Source organism: Dicentrarchus labrax, unplaced genomic scaffold (assembly GCF_905237075.1).
Source record: "Dicentrarchus labrax unplaced genomic scaffold, dlabrax2021, whole genome shotgun sequence".
In the NCBI taxonomy this organism is placed as follows: domain Eukaryota; kingdom Metazoa; phylum Chordata; class Actinopteri; family Moronidae; genus Dicentrarchus; species Dicentrarchus labrax.
This window is the reverse complement of record NW_026136704.1, coordinates 1,431,372-1,445,390: the sequence shown is the minus strand read 5'-3', so window position 1 is coordinate 1,445,390 and position 14,019 is coordinate 1,431,372. Positions and strand designations below refer to the sequence as shown.

The 14,019-nt window shown below is 42.6% G+C and overlaps 3 long non-coding RNA genes across 5 annotated transcripts in view; 2 read left to right on the top strand and 1 right to left on the bottom strand.

Annotated features, from left to right (window-relative positions):
* LOC127363063 (uncharacterized) overlaps positions 1–14,019 on the top strand; it is a 99,765-nt gene that overhangs the window by 21,616 nt on the left and 64,130 nt on the right. The window contains exon 1 of one of the 3 annotated variants that reach the window (XR_007884654.1): positions 9,515–9,797. The exons of the other annotated variants lie outside the window; for them this stretch is intronic. This is a non-coding gene — a long non-coding RNA (uncharacterized LOC127363063). Of the gene's footprint in view, positions 1–9,514; positions 9,798–14,019 lie in introns of those variants that run through there. 3 annotated transcript variants of the gene reach the window in all.
* The window catches only part of LOC127363064 (uncharacterized), an 86,525-nt gene that overhangs the window by 21,611 nt on the left and 50,895 nt on the right, over positions 1–14,019 (bottom strand). The window lies entirely within an intron of this gene.
* The window catches only part of LOC127363067 (uncharacterized), a 53,530-nt gene continuing 52,037 nt past the window's right edge, over positions 12,527–14,019 (top strand). The window contains exon 1 of the long non-coding RNA XR_007884658.1: positions 12,527–13,104. This is a non-coding gene — a long non-coding RNA (uncharacterized LOC127363067). The remainder of the gene's footprint in view (positions 13,105–14,019) is intronic.

The following is a 14,019-nucleotide window of genomic DNA, read 5'->3' as shown; positions in this document are numbered from 1 at the left end:
TTCTTCCTGTGGGGGACACAAATGTCTGACCTTGCCTCGTCCATGCCAGAGAGAGAGTGAAGGTCTATGTGGAACTAGTGAGAGCCTTGACTCTGAAAGCGACAGAAGTTCATCTGTGACTGTGGAAAAGAAACAGGGCTTCATTCCTGATCCAGAGAATCTTGGCTCTGGGAGAAGAACCACAGATTTAACAGTTTTGAAATCTTAACTTTTAAGATTGTGCGTGAAGACCCCATCTGCTTTATAATAATTTACCCTCCCCCCAATTCCAACTCCAGCAGTGGTTTCCTCACTGAATTCTCTGACCTACTGTCCTCTCTCGTGCTCAAATTTGATAAGGCCATTATAGCTGGTGACTTTAACATTCATATTGATAAAACTTCAAATCCATTTGCCACAGAGTTTTTAAACATTTGTAAATCTTTTAACCTTGTGCAGCAGGTCTCAGGCCCTACACATAACCGTGGGCACACCCTTGACTCTGGATCTGTCTCTCAGTTCCCTGAATATGCATGATTTTGTCTCTGACCACAAATGTATTACTTTTGATACACATTTTATAACTGCTTCACCATCCAGGAAACATATAATCCACTCTCACATCTTTAATAATCAGTCAGCAGCCACATTCTGTAGCCATTTTTGTGGTCTGGCTAATTCTCCTCCTCACTTTCCCAACATTAATGATCAAATTAGCTAGTTTAATAATTTGTGTACATCAGCCCTTGATTTTTCTGCTCCATATACATCCAGGGCTGTCCAAGTTATTAATAAAACTCCCTGGATGAACAACAACAGTAGACAACAAAGAAGGGAATATAGGAAGTCAGAGCGAAATTGGAAAAAGCACAAACTTGAAGTCCACCGCCTCTACATGAGGGAACTACTGTTTAAATTGAACCAACTATGAGAGATGCGCGAGCTGCCTACTTTTCTGATCTGATTGTTAGCAATAAACATAACCCAAGGTTTTTGTTTACTATCAACCAGCTTGTAACTCCATCTCCTCCTTTTTTCATTTGCAAGATCGATGGTCTAAGGTCTCATTTCCCTCTCACTGTTCTTCCCCCTGTAACATTCAATCGTCCTACTTTACTGTCTGATTTTGCTCCTATCTCTCTACAGATCCTTTCAAACACTGTCGATAACATGCATCCCTCCTCCAGTCCCTGTGACATAGTTTCTACAACATTTTTAAAAACTTTAAATTGCCAGTGTTCAGCCACTTTTTAAAAAACCCTCTCTCAATCCAGACCAGTTAGAAAACTATAGACCTATCTCCAAACTTCCCTTTTTATCTAAAATACTTGAAAAGATTGTTGCAGACCAGCTCCTGAAACTGGTAGAAGGTCATAGAATCTTTGACAAATTCCAATCTGGTTTTCGCCAAAATCATAGCACCAAGACACCATTACTGAGAGTGTCTGATGACATCCTTATGCATGCTGACAAAGGTGAAAGCTCCATCCTTATTCTTCTTGATCTGACTGCAGCCTTTGATACCATCGATCATGCCATTTTACTGGATAGATTACAGAACTGGGTTGGCATTTCTGGTACAGCCTTAAATTGGTTTAATTCCTACTTGACTAATAGAGTCTTTAATGTCTGCATTAATAATCATGTTTCCTCTTCCGCTCCCCTGCTGTGTGGTGTCCCTCAGGGGTTGGTTCTTGGTCCAGTTCTGTTCTCCCTGTACATGCTTCCTCTGGGTCATTTGTTCAGCCGCTTCCATGACATGTCATACCACTGTTTTGCGGATGATACACATGTAGTGAACCATAGTGAGGTGTTGTGAACGCAACCCCCCATGAGCTTCTTCTATAATAAAATTATTACTATTAGAGAGATAATTAATCACCAACTGCCATCAACAGCTATCAGTGGCTCTCCAAGTCCAGGGACTTTTGCTAATGTAAACTTAGATATATATTTAGACTGTTTTTCTGCTATCGATCTTCATCAGTTATGCTGACTGACTTAATGTTTTAAAGAGTTCGGTCTAGACCTGCTCTATTTGAAAAGTGTCCTGAGATAACTTCTGTTATGAATTGGCGCTATACAAATAAAATTTAATTGAATTGAATTGAATCAGTTAACTTCAATAATTTCTTCATCGAAGCCATCAACCTGTCTATTAGACCCGATCCCAACTAGGTTGCTTAAAGAAGTTGTTCCCTTAATTGGCACTTCTTTACTGGATATGATTAATCTTTCTTTATTATCAGGATATGTACCACAGTCCTTTAAAGTAGCTGTAATTGTATGTAAAAAGCCCACTCTTGACCCAGGGGTTTTAGCCAACTATAGACCGATTTCTAACTTCCCCTTCCTCTCTAAGATTCTGGAGAAAGTAGTCGCCAAAGAGTTATGTGACTTTCTACATAACAATAGTTTATTTGAAGATTTTTAGTCAGGATTTAGAGTTCATGATAGCACAGAGACAGCTCTGGTTAAAGTTAATAATGACCTTCTGATTGCTTCTGACAATGGACTTGTCTCTGTACTTGTATTATTAGATCTTAGTGCTGCATTTGACACCATTGACCATAATATTCTTTTACAGAGACTTGAGCATCAAATTGGCAGTAAAGGAACTGCACTAAGCTGGTTTAAGTCATATTTATCAGATCGTTCGCAGTTTGTACATGTTAACAATGATTCTTCAATAAATACTACAGTTAGTCATGGAGTTCCACAAGGTTCTGTACTTGGACCAATACTATTTACTTTATATATGCTCCCTTTAGGAATCACTCCATTGACTTTCACTGTTATGCAGATGATATGCAGTTATATCTATCAATCAAGCACGATGAAATTAATCAATTATCTAAATTACAAACATGTCTTAAGGACATAAAATCCTGGATGACCTGCAATTTTCTGATGTGAAATTCTTGTTCTTGGCCCCAAAAACCTTAGAGACTCACTGTCTAAAGATATAGTTACTCTAGATGGCATTACCTTGGCCTCTAGCACCACTGTCAGGAATCTTGGAGTTATCTTTGATCAGGATTTGTCTTTTAACTCCCACATGAAGCAGACCTCTAGGACTGCCTTCTTTCATTTACGTAATATTACATAAATTAGACACATCCTATCACAGACAGATGCAGAAAAACTAATCCATGCATTTGTTACTTCAAGGCTGGATTACTGCAACTCTTTATTGTCAGGTTGCCCCAATAAGTCCATTAAAATGCTCCAATTAATTCAGAACGCTGCAGCACAAGTACTGACAGGAACTAGGAAAAGAGATCACATGTCTCCTGTACTAGCTTCTCTGCACTGGCTCCCTGTAAAATTTAGAACAGAATTTAAAATCCTCCTCCTCACCTATAAAGCTCTTCATGGTCAGGCCCCTTCATATCTTAAAGATCTCATAGTACCCTATTACCCCTCTAGAACACTACGTTCTCTGAATGCTGGGCTACTTGTGGTTCCTATAGTCTCTAACAGTAGAACAGGAGCCAGAGCCTTCAGTTACCAAGCTCCTCTCCTGTGGAACCAGCCTCCAGTTGTGGTTCGGGAGGCAGACACCCTCACCACATTTAAGAGTAGGCTTAAGACATTCCTCTTTGATAAAGCTTATAGTTAGGGCTGGATCAGGTGAGTCCTGAACCATCCCTTAGTTATGCTGCTATAGGCCTAGACTATCGGGGGATTTCCCATGGTGCACTGAGCTCCTCTCTTCCTCTCTCTTTCTGCACTCATTCATGTTCCATTAATGCATGTTACTAACATCACTTCTTACCCGGAGTTCTTGTGCTTTCTCGTCTCGCAGGTTCTTATCGATCCTGGTGGAGCCTCCTGCCATTGTCCTGCTAGATTGCCATTGCCAATACTGTTGTTGCTGTCTGTCTGTGTGTGTGTGTCTCTCTCTCTCTCTCTCTCTCTCTGTCTCTCTCTCTCTCCCTCCCCAACTGGTCGAGGCAGACGACCACCCACCAAGAGCCGAAGGATCTGTCCTAGGTTTCTGCCTTTTAACAGGCAGTTTTTCCTTGCCCTTGTCGCCAAGTGCTTGCTCATGGTGGTACTGTTGGGTCTCTGTAAATAATGTTTTAAAGAGTTCGGTCTAGACCTACCCTATTTGAAAAGTGTCCTGAGATAACTTCTGTTATGAATTGGAGCTATACAAACAAAATTGAATTGAATAATCTTGTGGCAGAGGGCGTAGCAGTCTCTTCACAGACTACCACAAGTTTAGTGCAGGATAAGATCAATGCAGTTGATTTAACGGCACTCACTCAGGAAGAGCAGTGTCAAGTTGGGGTGCTACTGCAGAAATACAGTGGGATATTTTCAGCCTATGAGGGGGATTTAGGTTGCACTTACCTCATTTCTCCTGATATCCCATTACTAGATGACGTACCAGTGCGCCAGCAATTTTGGCGTATTCCACCTTCGGAGTATGAGGCGGCGAAGGCCCACATTCGCCAACTTCTGGATGCACAGGTCATAAGAGAAAGTAGTAGCCCCTTTGCCTCTCCCATTGTGCTTGTGAAAAAGAAAGATGGCAGCCTTCAGTTGTGTGTGGACTACCGACTTTTGAACAGTAAGACTCGCAAGGATGCTTTCCCCTTGCCCTGTATTGAAGAATCCCTTGATGCTTTATCAGGGGCACACTGGTTCTCCACTTTGGACCTGACAGCTGGATACAACCAAGTACCTGTCACAGAGAAGGACAAGGCAAAGACGGCATTCTGCACCCCTTTTGGATTGTTCGAGTGGAATCGGATGCCTTTAGGTTTGTGCAACGCCCCCAGCACTTTCCAAAGATTGATGGAAAGGATCTTTGGGAACCAGCATGGTCAATCATTGTTGTTGTATTTGGATGATGTTGTTTTTTCTGCTTCTGTGACAGAGCATATTCAATGCCTGGATGCTGTGCTGGGTTGCCTGCAACAGGAAGGACTGAAGGTGAAGTTGGAGAAGTGCTCGTTCTTCAGGCCAGAGGTGAACTACCCGGGTCACGTCATTTCCAGCGAAGGTGTAGCCACTGATCCTGGCAAAATCAAAGCCGTGGCCAAGGCCTAACCATGTGTCAGAGCTTCGCTCTTTTCTAGGATATGCCAGCTATTACAGACGCTTTTGTAGAGGGGTTTGCCAAGCTGGCAGCCCCTTTGCATCGCCTGGTTCCTCAACTCACTGGCACCAAAGCGCGGAAACCATCAAAAGCAAGCCTGCGTGCTGTATGGACGGAAGAGTGTGCAGGGCTTCGAGGGCCTGAAAAGAAGGTTGGCGTCTGCTCCAGTCCTGGCCTACACCAACTTCTCATTACCCTTCATCCTTGAGGTGGATGCCAGCTGCAGCAGACTGGGTGCTGTACTCTCCCAAGAACAAGAGGGTAAGGTCAGACCCATTGCATATGCTAGTCATGGCCTTAAGCCAACAGAACGCAACATGATGAATTACAGCTCCATGAAATTGGAATTTCTTGCCCTTAAATGGGCTATGACAGAAAATTGAGGGACTATCTATTGGGACAGAAGTGTGTGGTGTATACAGACAACAATCCTCTCAGTCACCTATCCACAGCAAAGCTGGGTGCTACAGAGCATCGTTGGGCTGCACAGTTGGCTTCTTTTCAGTTTTCCATCAAGTACAAGCCTGGTCGAAGCAACAAGAATACAGATGAACTTTCCAGGCAGCATCCACCAAGCATCCACACATCAGAACATGTAGCTCCAGGCACATCAGTCCCAGAATTGCTACAACAGGTTGCTGAGGAGAACCAGGTGACCCAAGCCGCTGTGGCAGCTTTTCCTTGCCACTCTACCCCTGACTTGCATGTTTTACAGGAAGCAGATCCAATCAAAGAGTTCCTGACCTTTTGGACCAGAAATAGGGCCCCTGATGCAGCTGAGCAATGCCAGGCTTCCAAGGAGATCCTAGTGGTGGCCAGACAGTGGGACCGGCTAGTGGAGCAAGAAGGGGTGCTCTATCACCGCGTCCTCCTCCCCAGGGGGGACGAAGTGCTCCAGCTGGTACTACCTGCATCACTCAAGACACAGGTACTACAGCAGCTGCAAAATGAACATGGCCACCAAGGTGCTGGGCAGACAACAGAGCTGGTCCATCAGCGGTGCTATTGGCCTGGGATGCACCGTGACATCAAGCAGTGGTGTCAGGAATGTGAGCGCTGCCAGGTAGCCAAAGACACTCAACCTACAGCCTGTGCATTTATGGGTCACTTGCTTGCTTCTCGTCCAAATCAGGTCCTGGCTATTGATTTCACCGTCCTGGAGCCATCGAAGAATGGGGTGGAGAACATCCTGGTCATGACTGATGTTTTTTCAAAGTATACCCAAGCTGTCCCAACCCATGACCAGCGGGCACCTACAGTGGCCAGAGTGTTGGTTAATGAGTGGTTCTGCAGGTTGGTGTGCCCGGTCGCCTCCATTCTGACCAGGGAAGGAACTTTGAGAGTAATCTCATCCAACAGCTCTGCCATATGTATGACATTGAGAAAAGCCACACCACCCCTTACCATTCAGCTAGAAATGGCCAATGTGAGAGGTTTAACCGCACATTACACAACCTCCTCCGCACTCTGCCCATCACCAAGAAGAGGGACTGGTCTAGCTACCTGCCCCAAGTGACTTTTGCCTACAATACCACTGCACATCAGTCCACTGGTGAGTCTCCATTCTTACTGATGTTTGGCCAAGACCCACAATTACCTGTTGACTTTCTTTTGGGCAGAGTACAGGAACCTGTAGCTGGCCAACCCCATGATTGGATCGTGGAACACCAGACTCGGCTCAGTCATGCTTTCGAGAGTGCAACCAGGCATCTGGAAGCTGCAGCTGCCCGGCGGAAGGAGCACTATGACAAACATGTTCGAGATATCCCCCTGCAAGAAGGTCAGCTGGTCCTCCTTAGAGACACTGGAGTAAGGGGCCGTCACAAAATTCAAGACATCTGGAGCGCAACAGTGTACAAAGTATTGAAGGCGCCTGGATTGGGAGGATCCGTTTACACCGTGGCGCCCATGCATGACCTCCAGCGGGTAAAGCATATTCATCGTTCACTGTTAAAAGGCAAAGTGGGTTGTGTTGCTGGTTGTCCCCCCGGTGAGCCCCCTGAAAGGATGGGATCCACCCCAGCAGATGAGTCGTCTTTTCATGGTGACTGGGCTGTAGTGGTCTGTGAACCCATGGCTGCCCCAGGAAACCACCCACCAGTCACCACCACCCTTTCACCTAACCGAACCGATGCCGCTGCAACACCTCAGCCAGGTGAAGGTCCAGCAAATCCAACATCTAGTGCTACAACATCAAGTACCAGTGAGGCCTCCCTGAGAAGAACCACCCGTCCAAATGCAGGCAGACATCCAAACCTTTACCACCTTCCACAGGCTGCTGGGAGTAGTGCTATTGGGGCTACGAACTCTCTGAGGCCTGTGCTTAGTGGCTCTGTGGTGTTTAGGCCTTGGCAGTGAGGCAAATCGTCGGGCCGACGACTGAAAACCTGGGGGTAGATTGTAGTGAACCACAGTGAGGTGTTGTGAACGCAACCCTGGTAGTCCAGCAAAACTCCTCCCCTAGCTCCTCCCCCTGCCCAGGTGCAGTATAAAAGGCCTCAGCTGGCTCAGTTTAGCCTCTTGCTGGTCCCTGGTGGTGGTTGCCTGCTGAAGGTGGTGAGTAGGGTCCCCATTTTGTGTGTTTCCTGGTTTATAGTTGTCCCCCCAACTAACATGTGCCTTTTTGTGTTTCAGGCTCACCTGTTGCTGTTCTGTTTTGTGTTTTTGTTAGGTTTGCCTTTTCTTTAGTTTATTTATTAAGTTTGTTTACTTTTAAATATATTTCTATTTTGCTTGAGTGTATGTTTTGAGATTGTTTAATTATCAATGGGGTTGTTGGTTTTTGTTAACTTTTGATTCTTTGTTATAGCAGTGCCTTATCGTTTTGTTTCCTTGCTTTTTGGTGTGGCCTGGGTGTCCTCAGGTGGGCGGCTAGACACCGTGGTGGAACCTCACTCCCGTTGCATGCAAGTAGGCACTGGGGCTCTTTTAGTGCATGTTTTTTTTGTAGTGTTGCCCCCCAGCCTAGTGACACGGGGTACTTTACCAGTAGTCTGCCCCCACTAAGGCCCCAGCCCACTGATTTGAGTTTATCATATGTATTTCATTAGTTTTAGCACTGTTTTATTTTAGATAATTTTTTTTTTTTTTTTTTTTAATAAAGATTTCTTCTATTTTACCTACTGTCTCTGCCTCATCTGTTTCGAACCAGTGCCCTTTCAAAGAATTTGGTTTTCATATCCTGGGGTGCTAGTCCCCAGGTGGCGTTGTCGGTCCCTAAGTTTGTTCCTTCTCTTAGTTATCTTTAGTTCCCCCTCCTTATTTACAAATACATTTTCACTCCTCGCCACACAGATACACAGATCTACTTTTCTGCGAAACCCAATAATCTGACTCAACTGTCCTCTCTCCATGAGTGTTTAGCTGCCACCAAAGACTGGATGGCTCTTAATTTTCTCCACTTAAATCTGGATAAAACTGAAATCCTTTTATTTAGATAAATTTCTCACTACAGTTGATCAGTTTATTGGACCATTATGGACAAATATCAAACCCACTGCTAAGAATCTGGGTATCATCTTCAACCAGTATGACGTTTGACCTTCATGTTACAAAACTTGTCCAGTCCTGTTTCCTGCAGCTACGAAATATAGCAAAAATCAAAAGATTCCTGTCCTCCAGTGATCTGGAACAACTAATTCATAGCTTCATTTTCTCCTGTCTAGATTACTGTAACTTCCTCAACACGTGCCTCAGTCAGGCTTCGTTAAACCGATTACAGTTAGTCCAAAATGCAGCTGCCAGACTTTTAACCAGAGCCAGCCGTCGGTCCCACATTACTCCGGTTCTCGCGTCCCTTCATTGGCTTCCTAGATTTAGAATCAATTATAAGCCCTTACTGATTACATATAAGGCACTTCATGACCTTGCCCTAGTAGTTTCCTCATTCCACTCCTCGGCCACTCCACTCCTCAAATCTCGGCCTTTTATCCATTCCACACTCTAACTGTAAAACTAAAGGTGACCGTGCCTTTGCCGTCTTAGCCCCAACATTGTGGAATAGTCTTACCCATTCACTGAATCTGTGGACAGTTTTAAGCGGCTGCTCAAAACCCTCCTCTACAGGAAAGTCTTTTTATAGATCTCGTTTGTTTCTCATCTGTCGTCTCTTGTTTTATCTTTGTTTTTTGTGTGTTATGTTTATTTGTCATTTGGAAAGCACTTTGGATCTCTGTCAAAAAGGTGCTATATAAAGTTTTACTTACTTACTCCGTGGAAATGCTTTGGCCTGGCTGACAGCAGTAATATAATGTAGTGGATAATCGTCCCCAGGAGCAAAAAAGGGAGACAGCACTGCAATCTCCCACACTTGGCTGAAGATGGATGACGTTCCTGAAGTTTGCAGAGTTCTTTAGATCTGATAAAAAGTAATAAGATGAAAGATAATAAAAGTATTTTGGATACTGAAGTGGTTGAGCGGTTAGGTATTTCCACAGTATATTTTAATTCAATTTCAATTTTATTTGTATAGCGCCAATTCATAACAGAAGTTATCTCAGGACACTTTTCAAATAGAGCAGGTCTAGACCGAACTCCTTAGAACATTATTTACAGAGACCCAACAGTACCACCATGAGCAAGACCTTGGAGACAAGGGCAAGGAAAAACTGCCTGTTAAAAGGCAGAAACCTAGGACAGATCCTCCGGCTCTAGGTGGGTGGTCGTCTGTCTCGACCAGTTGGAGGGAGAGAGAGAGAGAGAGAGAGAGGTTATATTGGCAATGGCAGTTAAGCAGGACCATGGTAGGAGGCTCCACCAGGATCCATGAGAACCTGCGAGACGAGAAAGCACAAGAACTCCGGGGAAGAAGTGAAGTTAGTAACATGCATTAATGGGACATGAATGAGTGCAGAGGAAGAGAGGAGCTCAGTGCACCATGGGAAATCCCCACATAGTCTAAGCCTATAGCAGCATAACTAAGGGATGGTTCAGGACTCACCTGATCCAGCCCTAACTATAAGCTTTATCAAAGAGGAATGTCTTAAGCCTACTCTTGAATGTGGAGAGGGTGTCTGTGTAACCCCTATCTGCACCTGTCACTCTAGGACAGTGCTAAATATCAAATAGGAAAATGAGGGTTGACTTTAACTGTAGATACGATGAGGAGACTGCCTAGGAGATTACCTGCCTAATTGTTGAATTAGACCTGCAATATTTACCCCAAATAACACACTCGACTGACTGACCATTTTAAAGGAGGTATATTCAACCCAGTAAAGATCCTTCACAGCACAATATCTCAACAAGGTAAGTAAATTAAAGTGAATACTGCATTATAATACTTCAGTACCTATATCATCAACTCACAGTTGGATTCACAATACACAGTTCTTTTAAGTACATTTGTTTGATTTTAATATTTTAAAACCAAAATAAAATAATAAAAACCTCTGAGATCTCAGGTATGAAAAAGGAAATTGTCCCAAAAGTTTAAATTAATGAATAAATGAATAAAAAAATAAAAAGTAAGGGGAAATAAAAATATGAGTGCACTCAAAGTCCTACCACCCTCTTCCACAGTGAATGTCCAAGGTGAGTATTGCAATGGGAAAGATATTGATGTGGACGTGGATGACCCCTTTTCCAAAGGTGAGTAGCAACCGGGATGGAGATGCAGATGGATGACAGCAGAAGATGGTAGAGGAACCGAGGACTGAGGACCCAATCGAAGGACTCTTAAAAAAAAAACAGCTTACACAGCCAGGCAAAATAATTACTCATGTAGTCCACATAAGGTCCATCTGGATATATTTAAATAAAGTTACTGCTGTACAGTGTCCATTTTACTCTGTTTTTAAATAGTGTTTCCTTAATATACAGCTCATACTGTAACCTATTTACATTAATTTTACATAATTTTACATCACTCCAAGAACTCGACACAACTGGCCTAACACCAGCACAGCACCTAATTAGCCTGCACCAAACAGTTATCAAGCGTTTCACACACAGTAATACATTGAATAACAACACAAGATTCATAAAGCACATAGACACAGGCTTCAGACATTAATTAAAGTTTATCCCCACTGGTTTTAGTGAGAGTACTACAAGGCTCATCTTTAAGATTTTAACAGTGTGTAACACTTTGCTAGCGAGTTAGCATGCTAATGTAGCATAGCGATCATTAGTCACCGGGAAACCAATTGTCTACAACTCTAACAGTTCTACAGCGTCCGACTTTAAGTCACAGCTCGTCAATCGCCTCTTCTACATCCATTTCAACTTATCTGTCAGTTTCTGACTTCTGACTTAGTTTTACACACACACACACACACACACACACACCATGCATCAGTCCAGGGGATTGCGCAGAGATTGGTACTCAGGTAAGATGACCACTCCTATCAGTTTTTCATGCTGAAAACAGCACCTACCAACTACCACTTCAATTAAAGGTACAGTAACACATATACAGGTTGTGATTTGACTTTTGGTGCTTTCTTCTCATGGAAAATAATAATACATTTATAATTTTAAATTAGAGAGAAACATTTAGAACACAAATACATTATATACAGCTAAATTCTTAGAACAGATTAGAAATAACCTGGGGTTTAACTAACCACGGTTACATCTGCCTCCAGAACCACAACTGGAAGCTGGTTCCACAGGAGAGGAGCTTGGTAACTGAAGGCTCTGGCTCCTGTTCTACTTTTAGAGACTATAGGAACCACAAGTAGCCCAGCATTCAGAGAACGTAGTGTTCTAGAGGGGTAATAGGGTTCTATGAGCTCTTTAAGATATGAAGGGGCCTGACCATGAAGAGCTTTATAGGTGAGGAGGAGGATTTTAAATTCTATTCTACATTTTACAGGGAGCCAATGCAGAGAAGCTAGTACAGGAGAGATGTGATCTCTTTTTCTAGTTCCTGTCAGTACTCGTGCTGCAGCGTTCTGAATTAACTGGAGCATTTTAATGGACTTATTGAGGCAACCTGATAATAAAGAGTTGCAGTAATCCAGCCTTGAAGTAACAAATGCATGGATTAGTTTTTCTGCATCTGTCTGTGATAGGATGTGTCTAATTTTTGTAATATTATTTAAATGAAAGAAGGCAGTCCTAGAGGTTTGCTTTATGGGAATTAAATGACATGTCCTGATCAAAGATAACTCCAAGATTCCTGACAGTGGTGCTAGAGGCCAAGTTAATGCCATCTAGAGTAACTATATCTTTAGACAGTGAGTCTCTAACGTCTTTGGGGCCAAATACAAGAATTTCGTTTATTTATTTCGAGTTTAACATCAGGAAATTGCAGCTCAACCAGGATTTTATGTCCTTAAGACATGTTTGTAATTTAGATAATTGATTAATTTCATCGGGCTTAATCGAGAGATATAACTGTGTATCATCTGCATAGCAATGAAAGTTAATGGAGTGATTCCTAATAATGTTGCCTAAAGGGAGCATATATAGTAAATAGTATTGGTACAGAACCTTGTGGAACTCCATGACTAACTGTAGTATTTATTGAAGATTCATCGTTAACATGTACAAACTGCGAACAATCTGATAAGTATGACTTAAACCAGCTTAGTGCGGTTCCTTTAATGCCAATTTGATGCTCAAGTCTCTGTAAAAGAATATTATGGTCAATGGTGTCAAATGCAGCACTAAGATCTAATAATACAAGTACAGAGACAAGTCCATTGTCGGAAGCAATCAAAAGGTCATTATTAACTTTAACCAGAGATGTCTCTGTGCTGTGATGAACTCTAAATCCTGACTGAAAATCCTCAAATAAACTATTGTTATTTAGAAAGTCACACAACTCTTTGACAACTACTTTCTCCAGAATCTTAGAGAGGAAGGAGAGGTTAGAAATCGGTCTATAGTTGGCTAAAACCCCTGGGTCAAGAGTGGGCTTTTTAAGAAGGGGTTTAATTACAGCTACTTTAAAGGACTGTGGTACATATCCTGATAATAAAGAAAGATTAATCATATCCAGTAAAGAAGTGCCAATTAAGGGAACAACTTCTTTAAGCAGCCTAGTTGGGATCGGGTCTAACAGACAGGTCGATGGCTTCGATGAAGAAATTATTGAAGTTAACTGATGAAGATCAATAGCAGAAAAACAGTCTAAATATACATCTGAGTTTACATTAGTTGAAGTTCCCAAACTTGGAGAGCGAGTAATACCTGTTAAGGGCATTTGGTAACTAATTTTCTCTCTAATAGTAATAATTTTATTATCAAAGAAGCTCATGAAGTCATTGCTACTTAAGTTTATGGGGATATGTGGCTCAATAGAGCTGTGACTCTAGAAGAGGAACCTAGGGTTGTTCTTATTTTCTTCTATTAGTGCTGAATAATAGGCTCCTCTGGCATTACGGAGGGCCTTTCTATAAGTTTTAAGATTATTTTGCCAAATTGAGCGATATTATATCTGTCCGTCTACTTCGCCCATTGGTGCTGGTTTCTTTTTTGTGGACAAGAAGGACAAAACCGTCAACCTGTACATCGACTTCACAGGACTAAGCAACATAACTGTAAAAAACAACTACCCTTTCTGTCTCATTAACTCTGTCTTTCATACTCTTCAGGTAGCAACTCTGTTCACCAAGATCTATGTCCGCATTGCTTGTCATCTGGTCCAGATGCATCAGGAGAATGAATGGAAAACAGCTTTTAACAAACCTTTGGTACATTGGGAGTAGCTGGTGATGCCATTTGGACTCACCAATGCCCCAGCCATCTTCCAGGTCCTGGTAAACAATGTTCTATAGGACATTTTGAACCTTACTAAACCATCTGGATGATATTCTGATTCCAAAGACCACCAAGCCTTTCTTGGTTACATGATCGCCAAAAGACAAGTAAAGATGGATCGAGCAAAGGTCAAAACCATCCAGGAATGAGGCATGGAATGGGGTTGTTAATTTATATAGGAAATCCATCCCTAACTACAGTCCCATTGCAACCCCACTAAT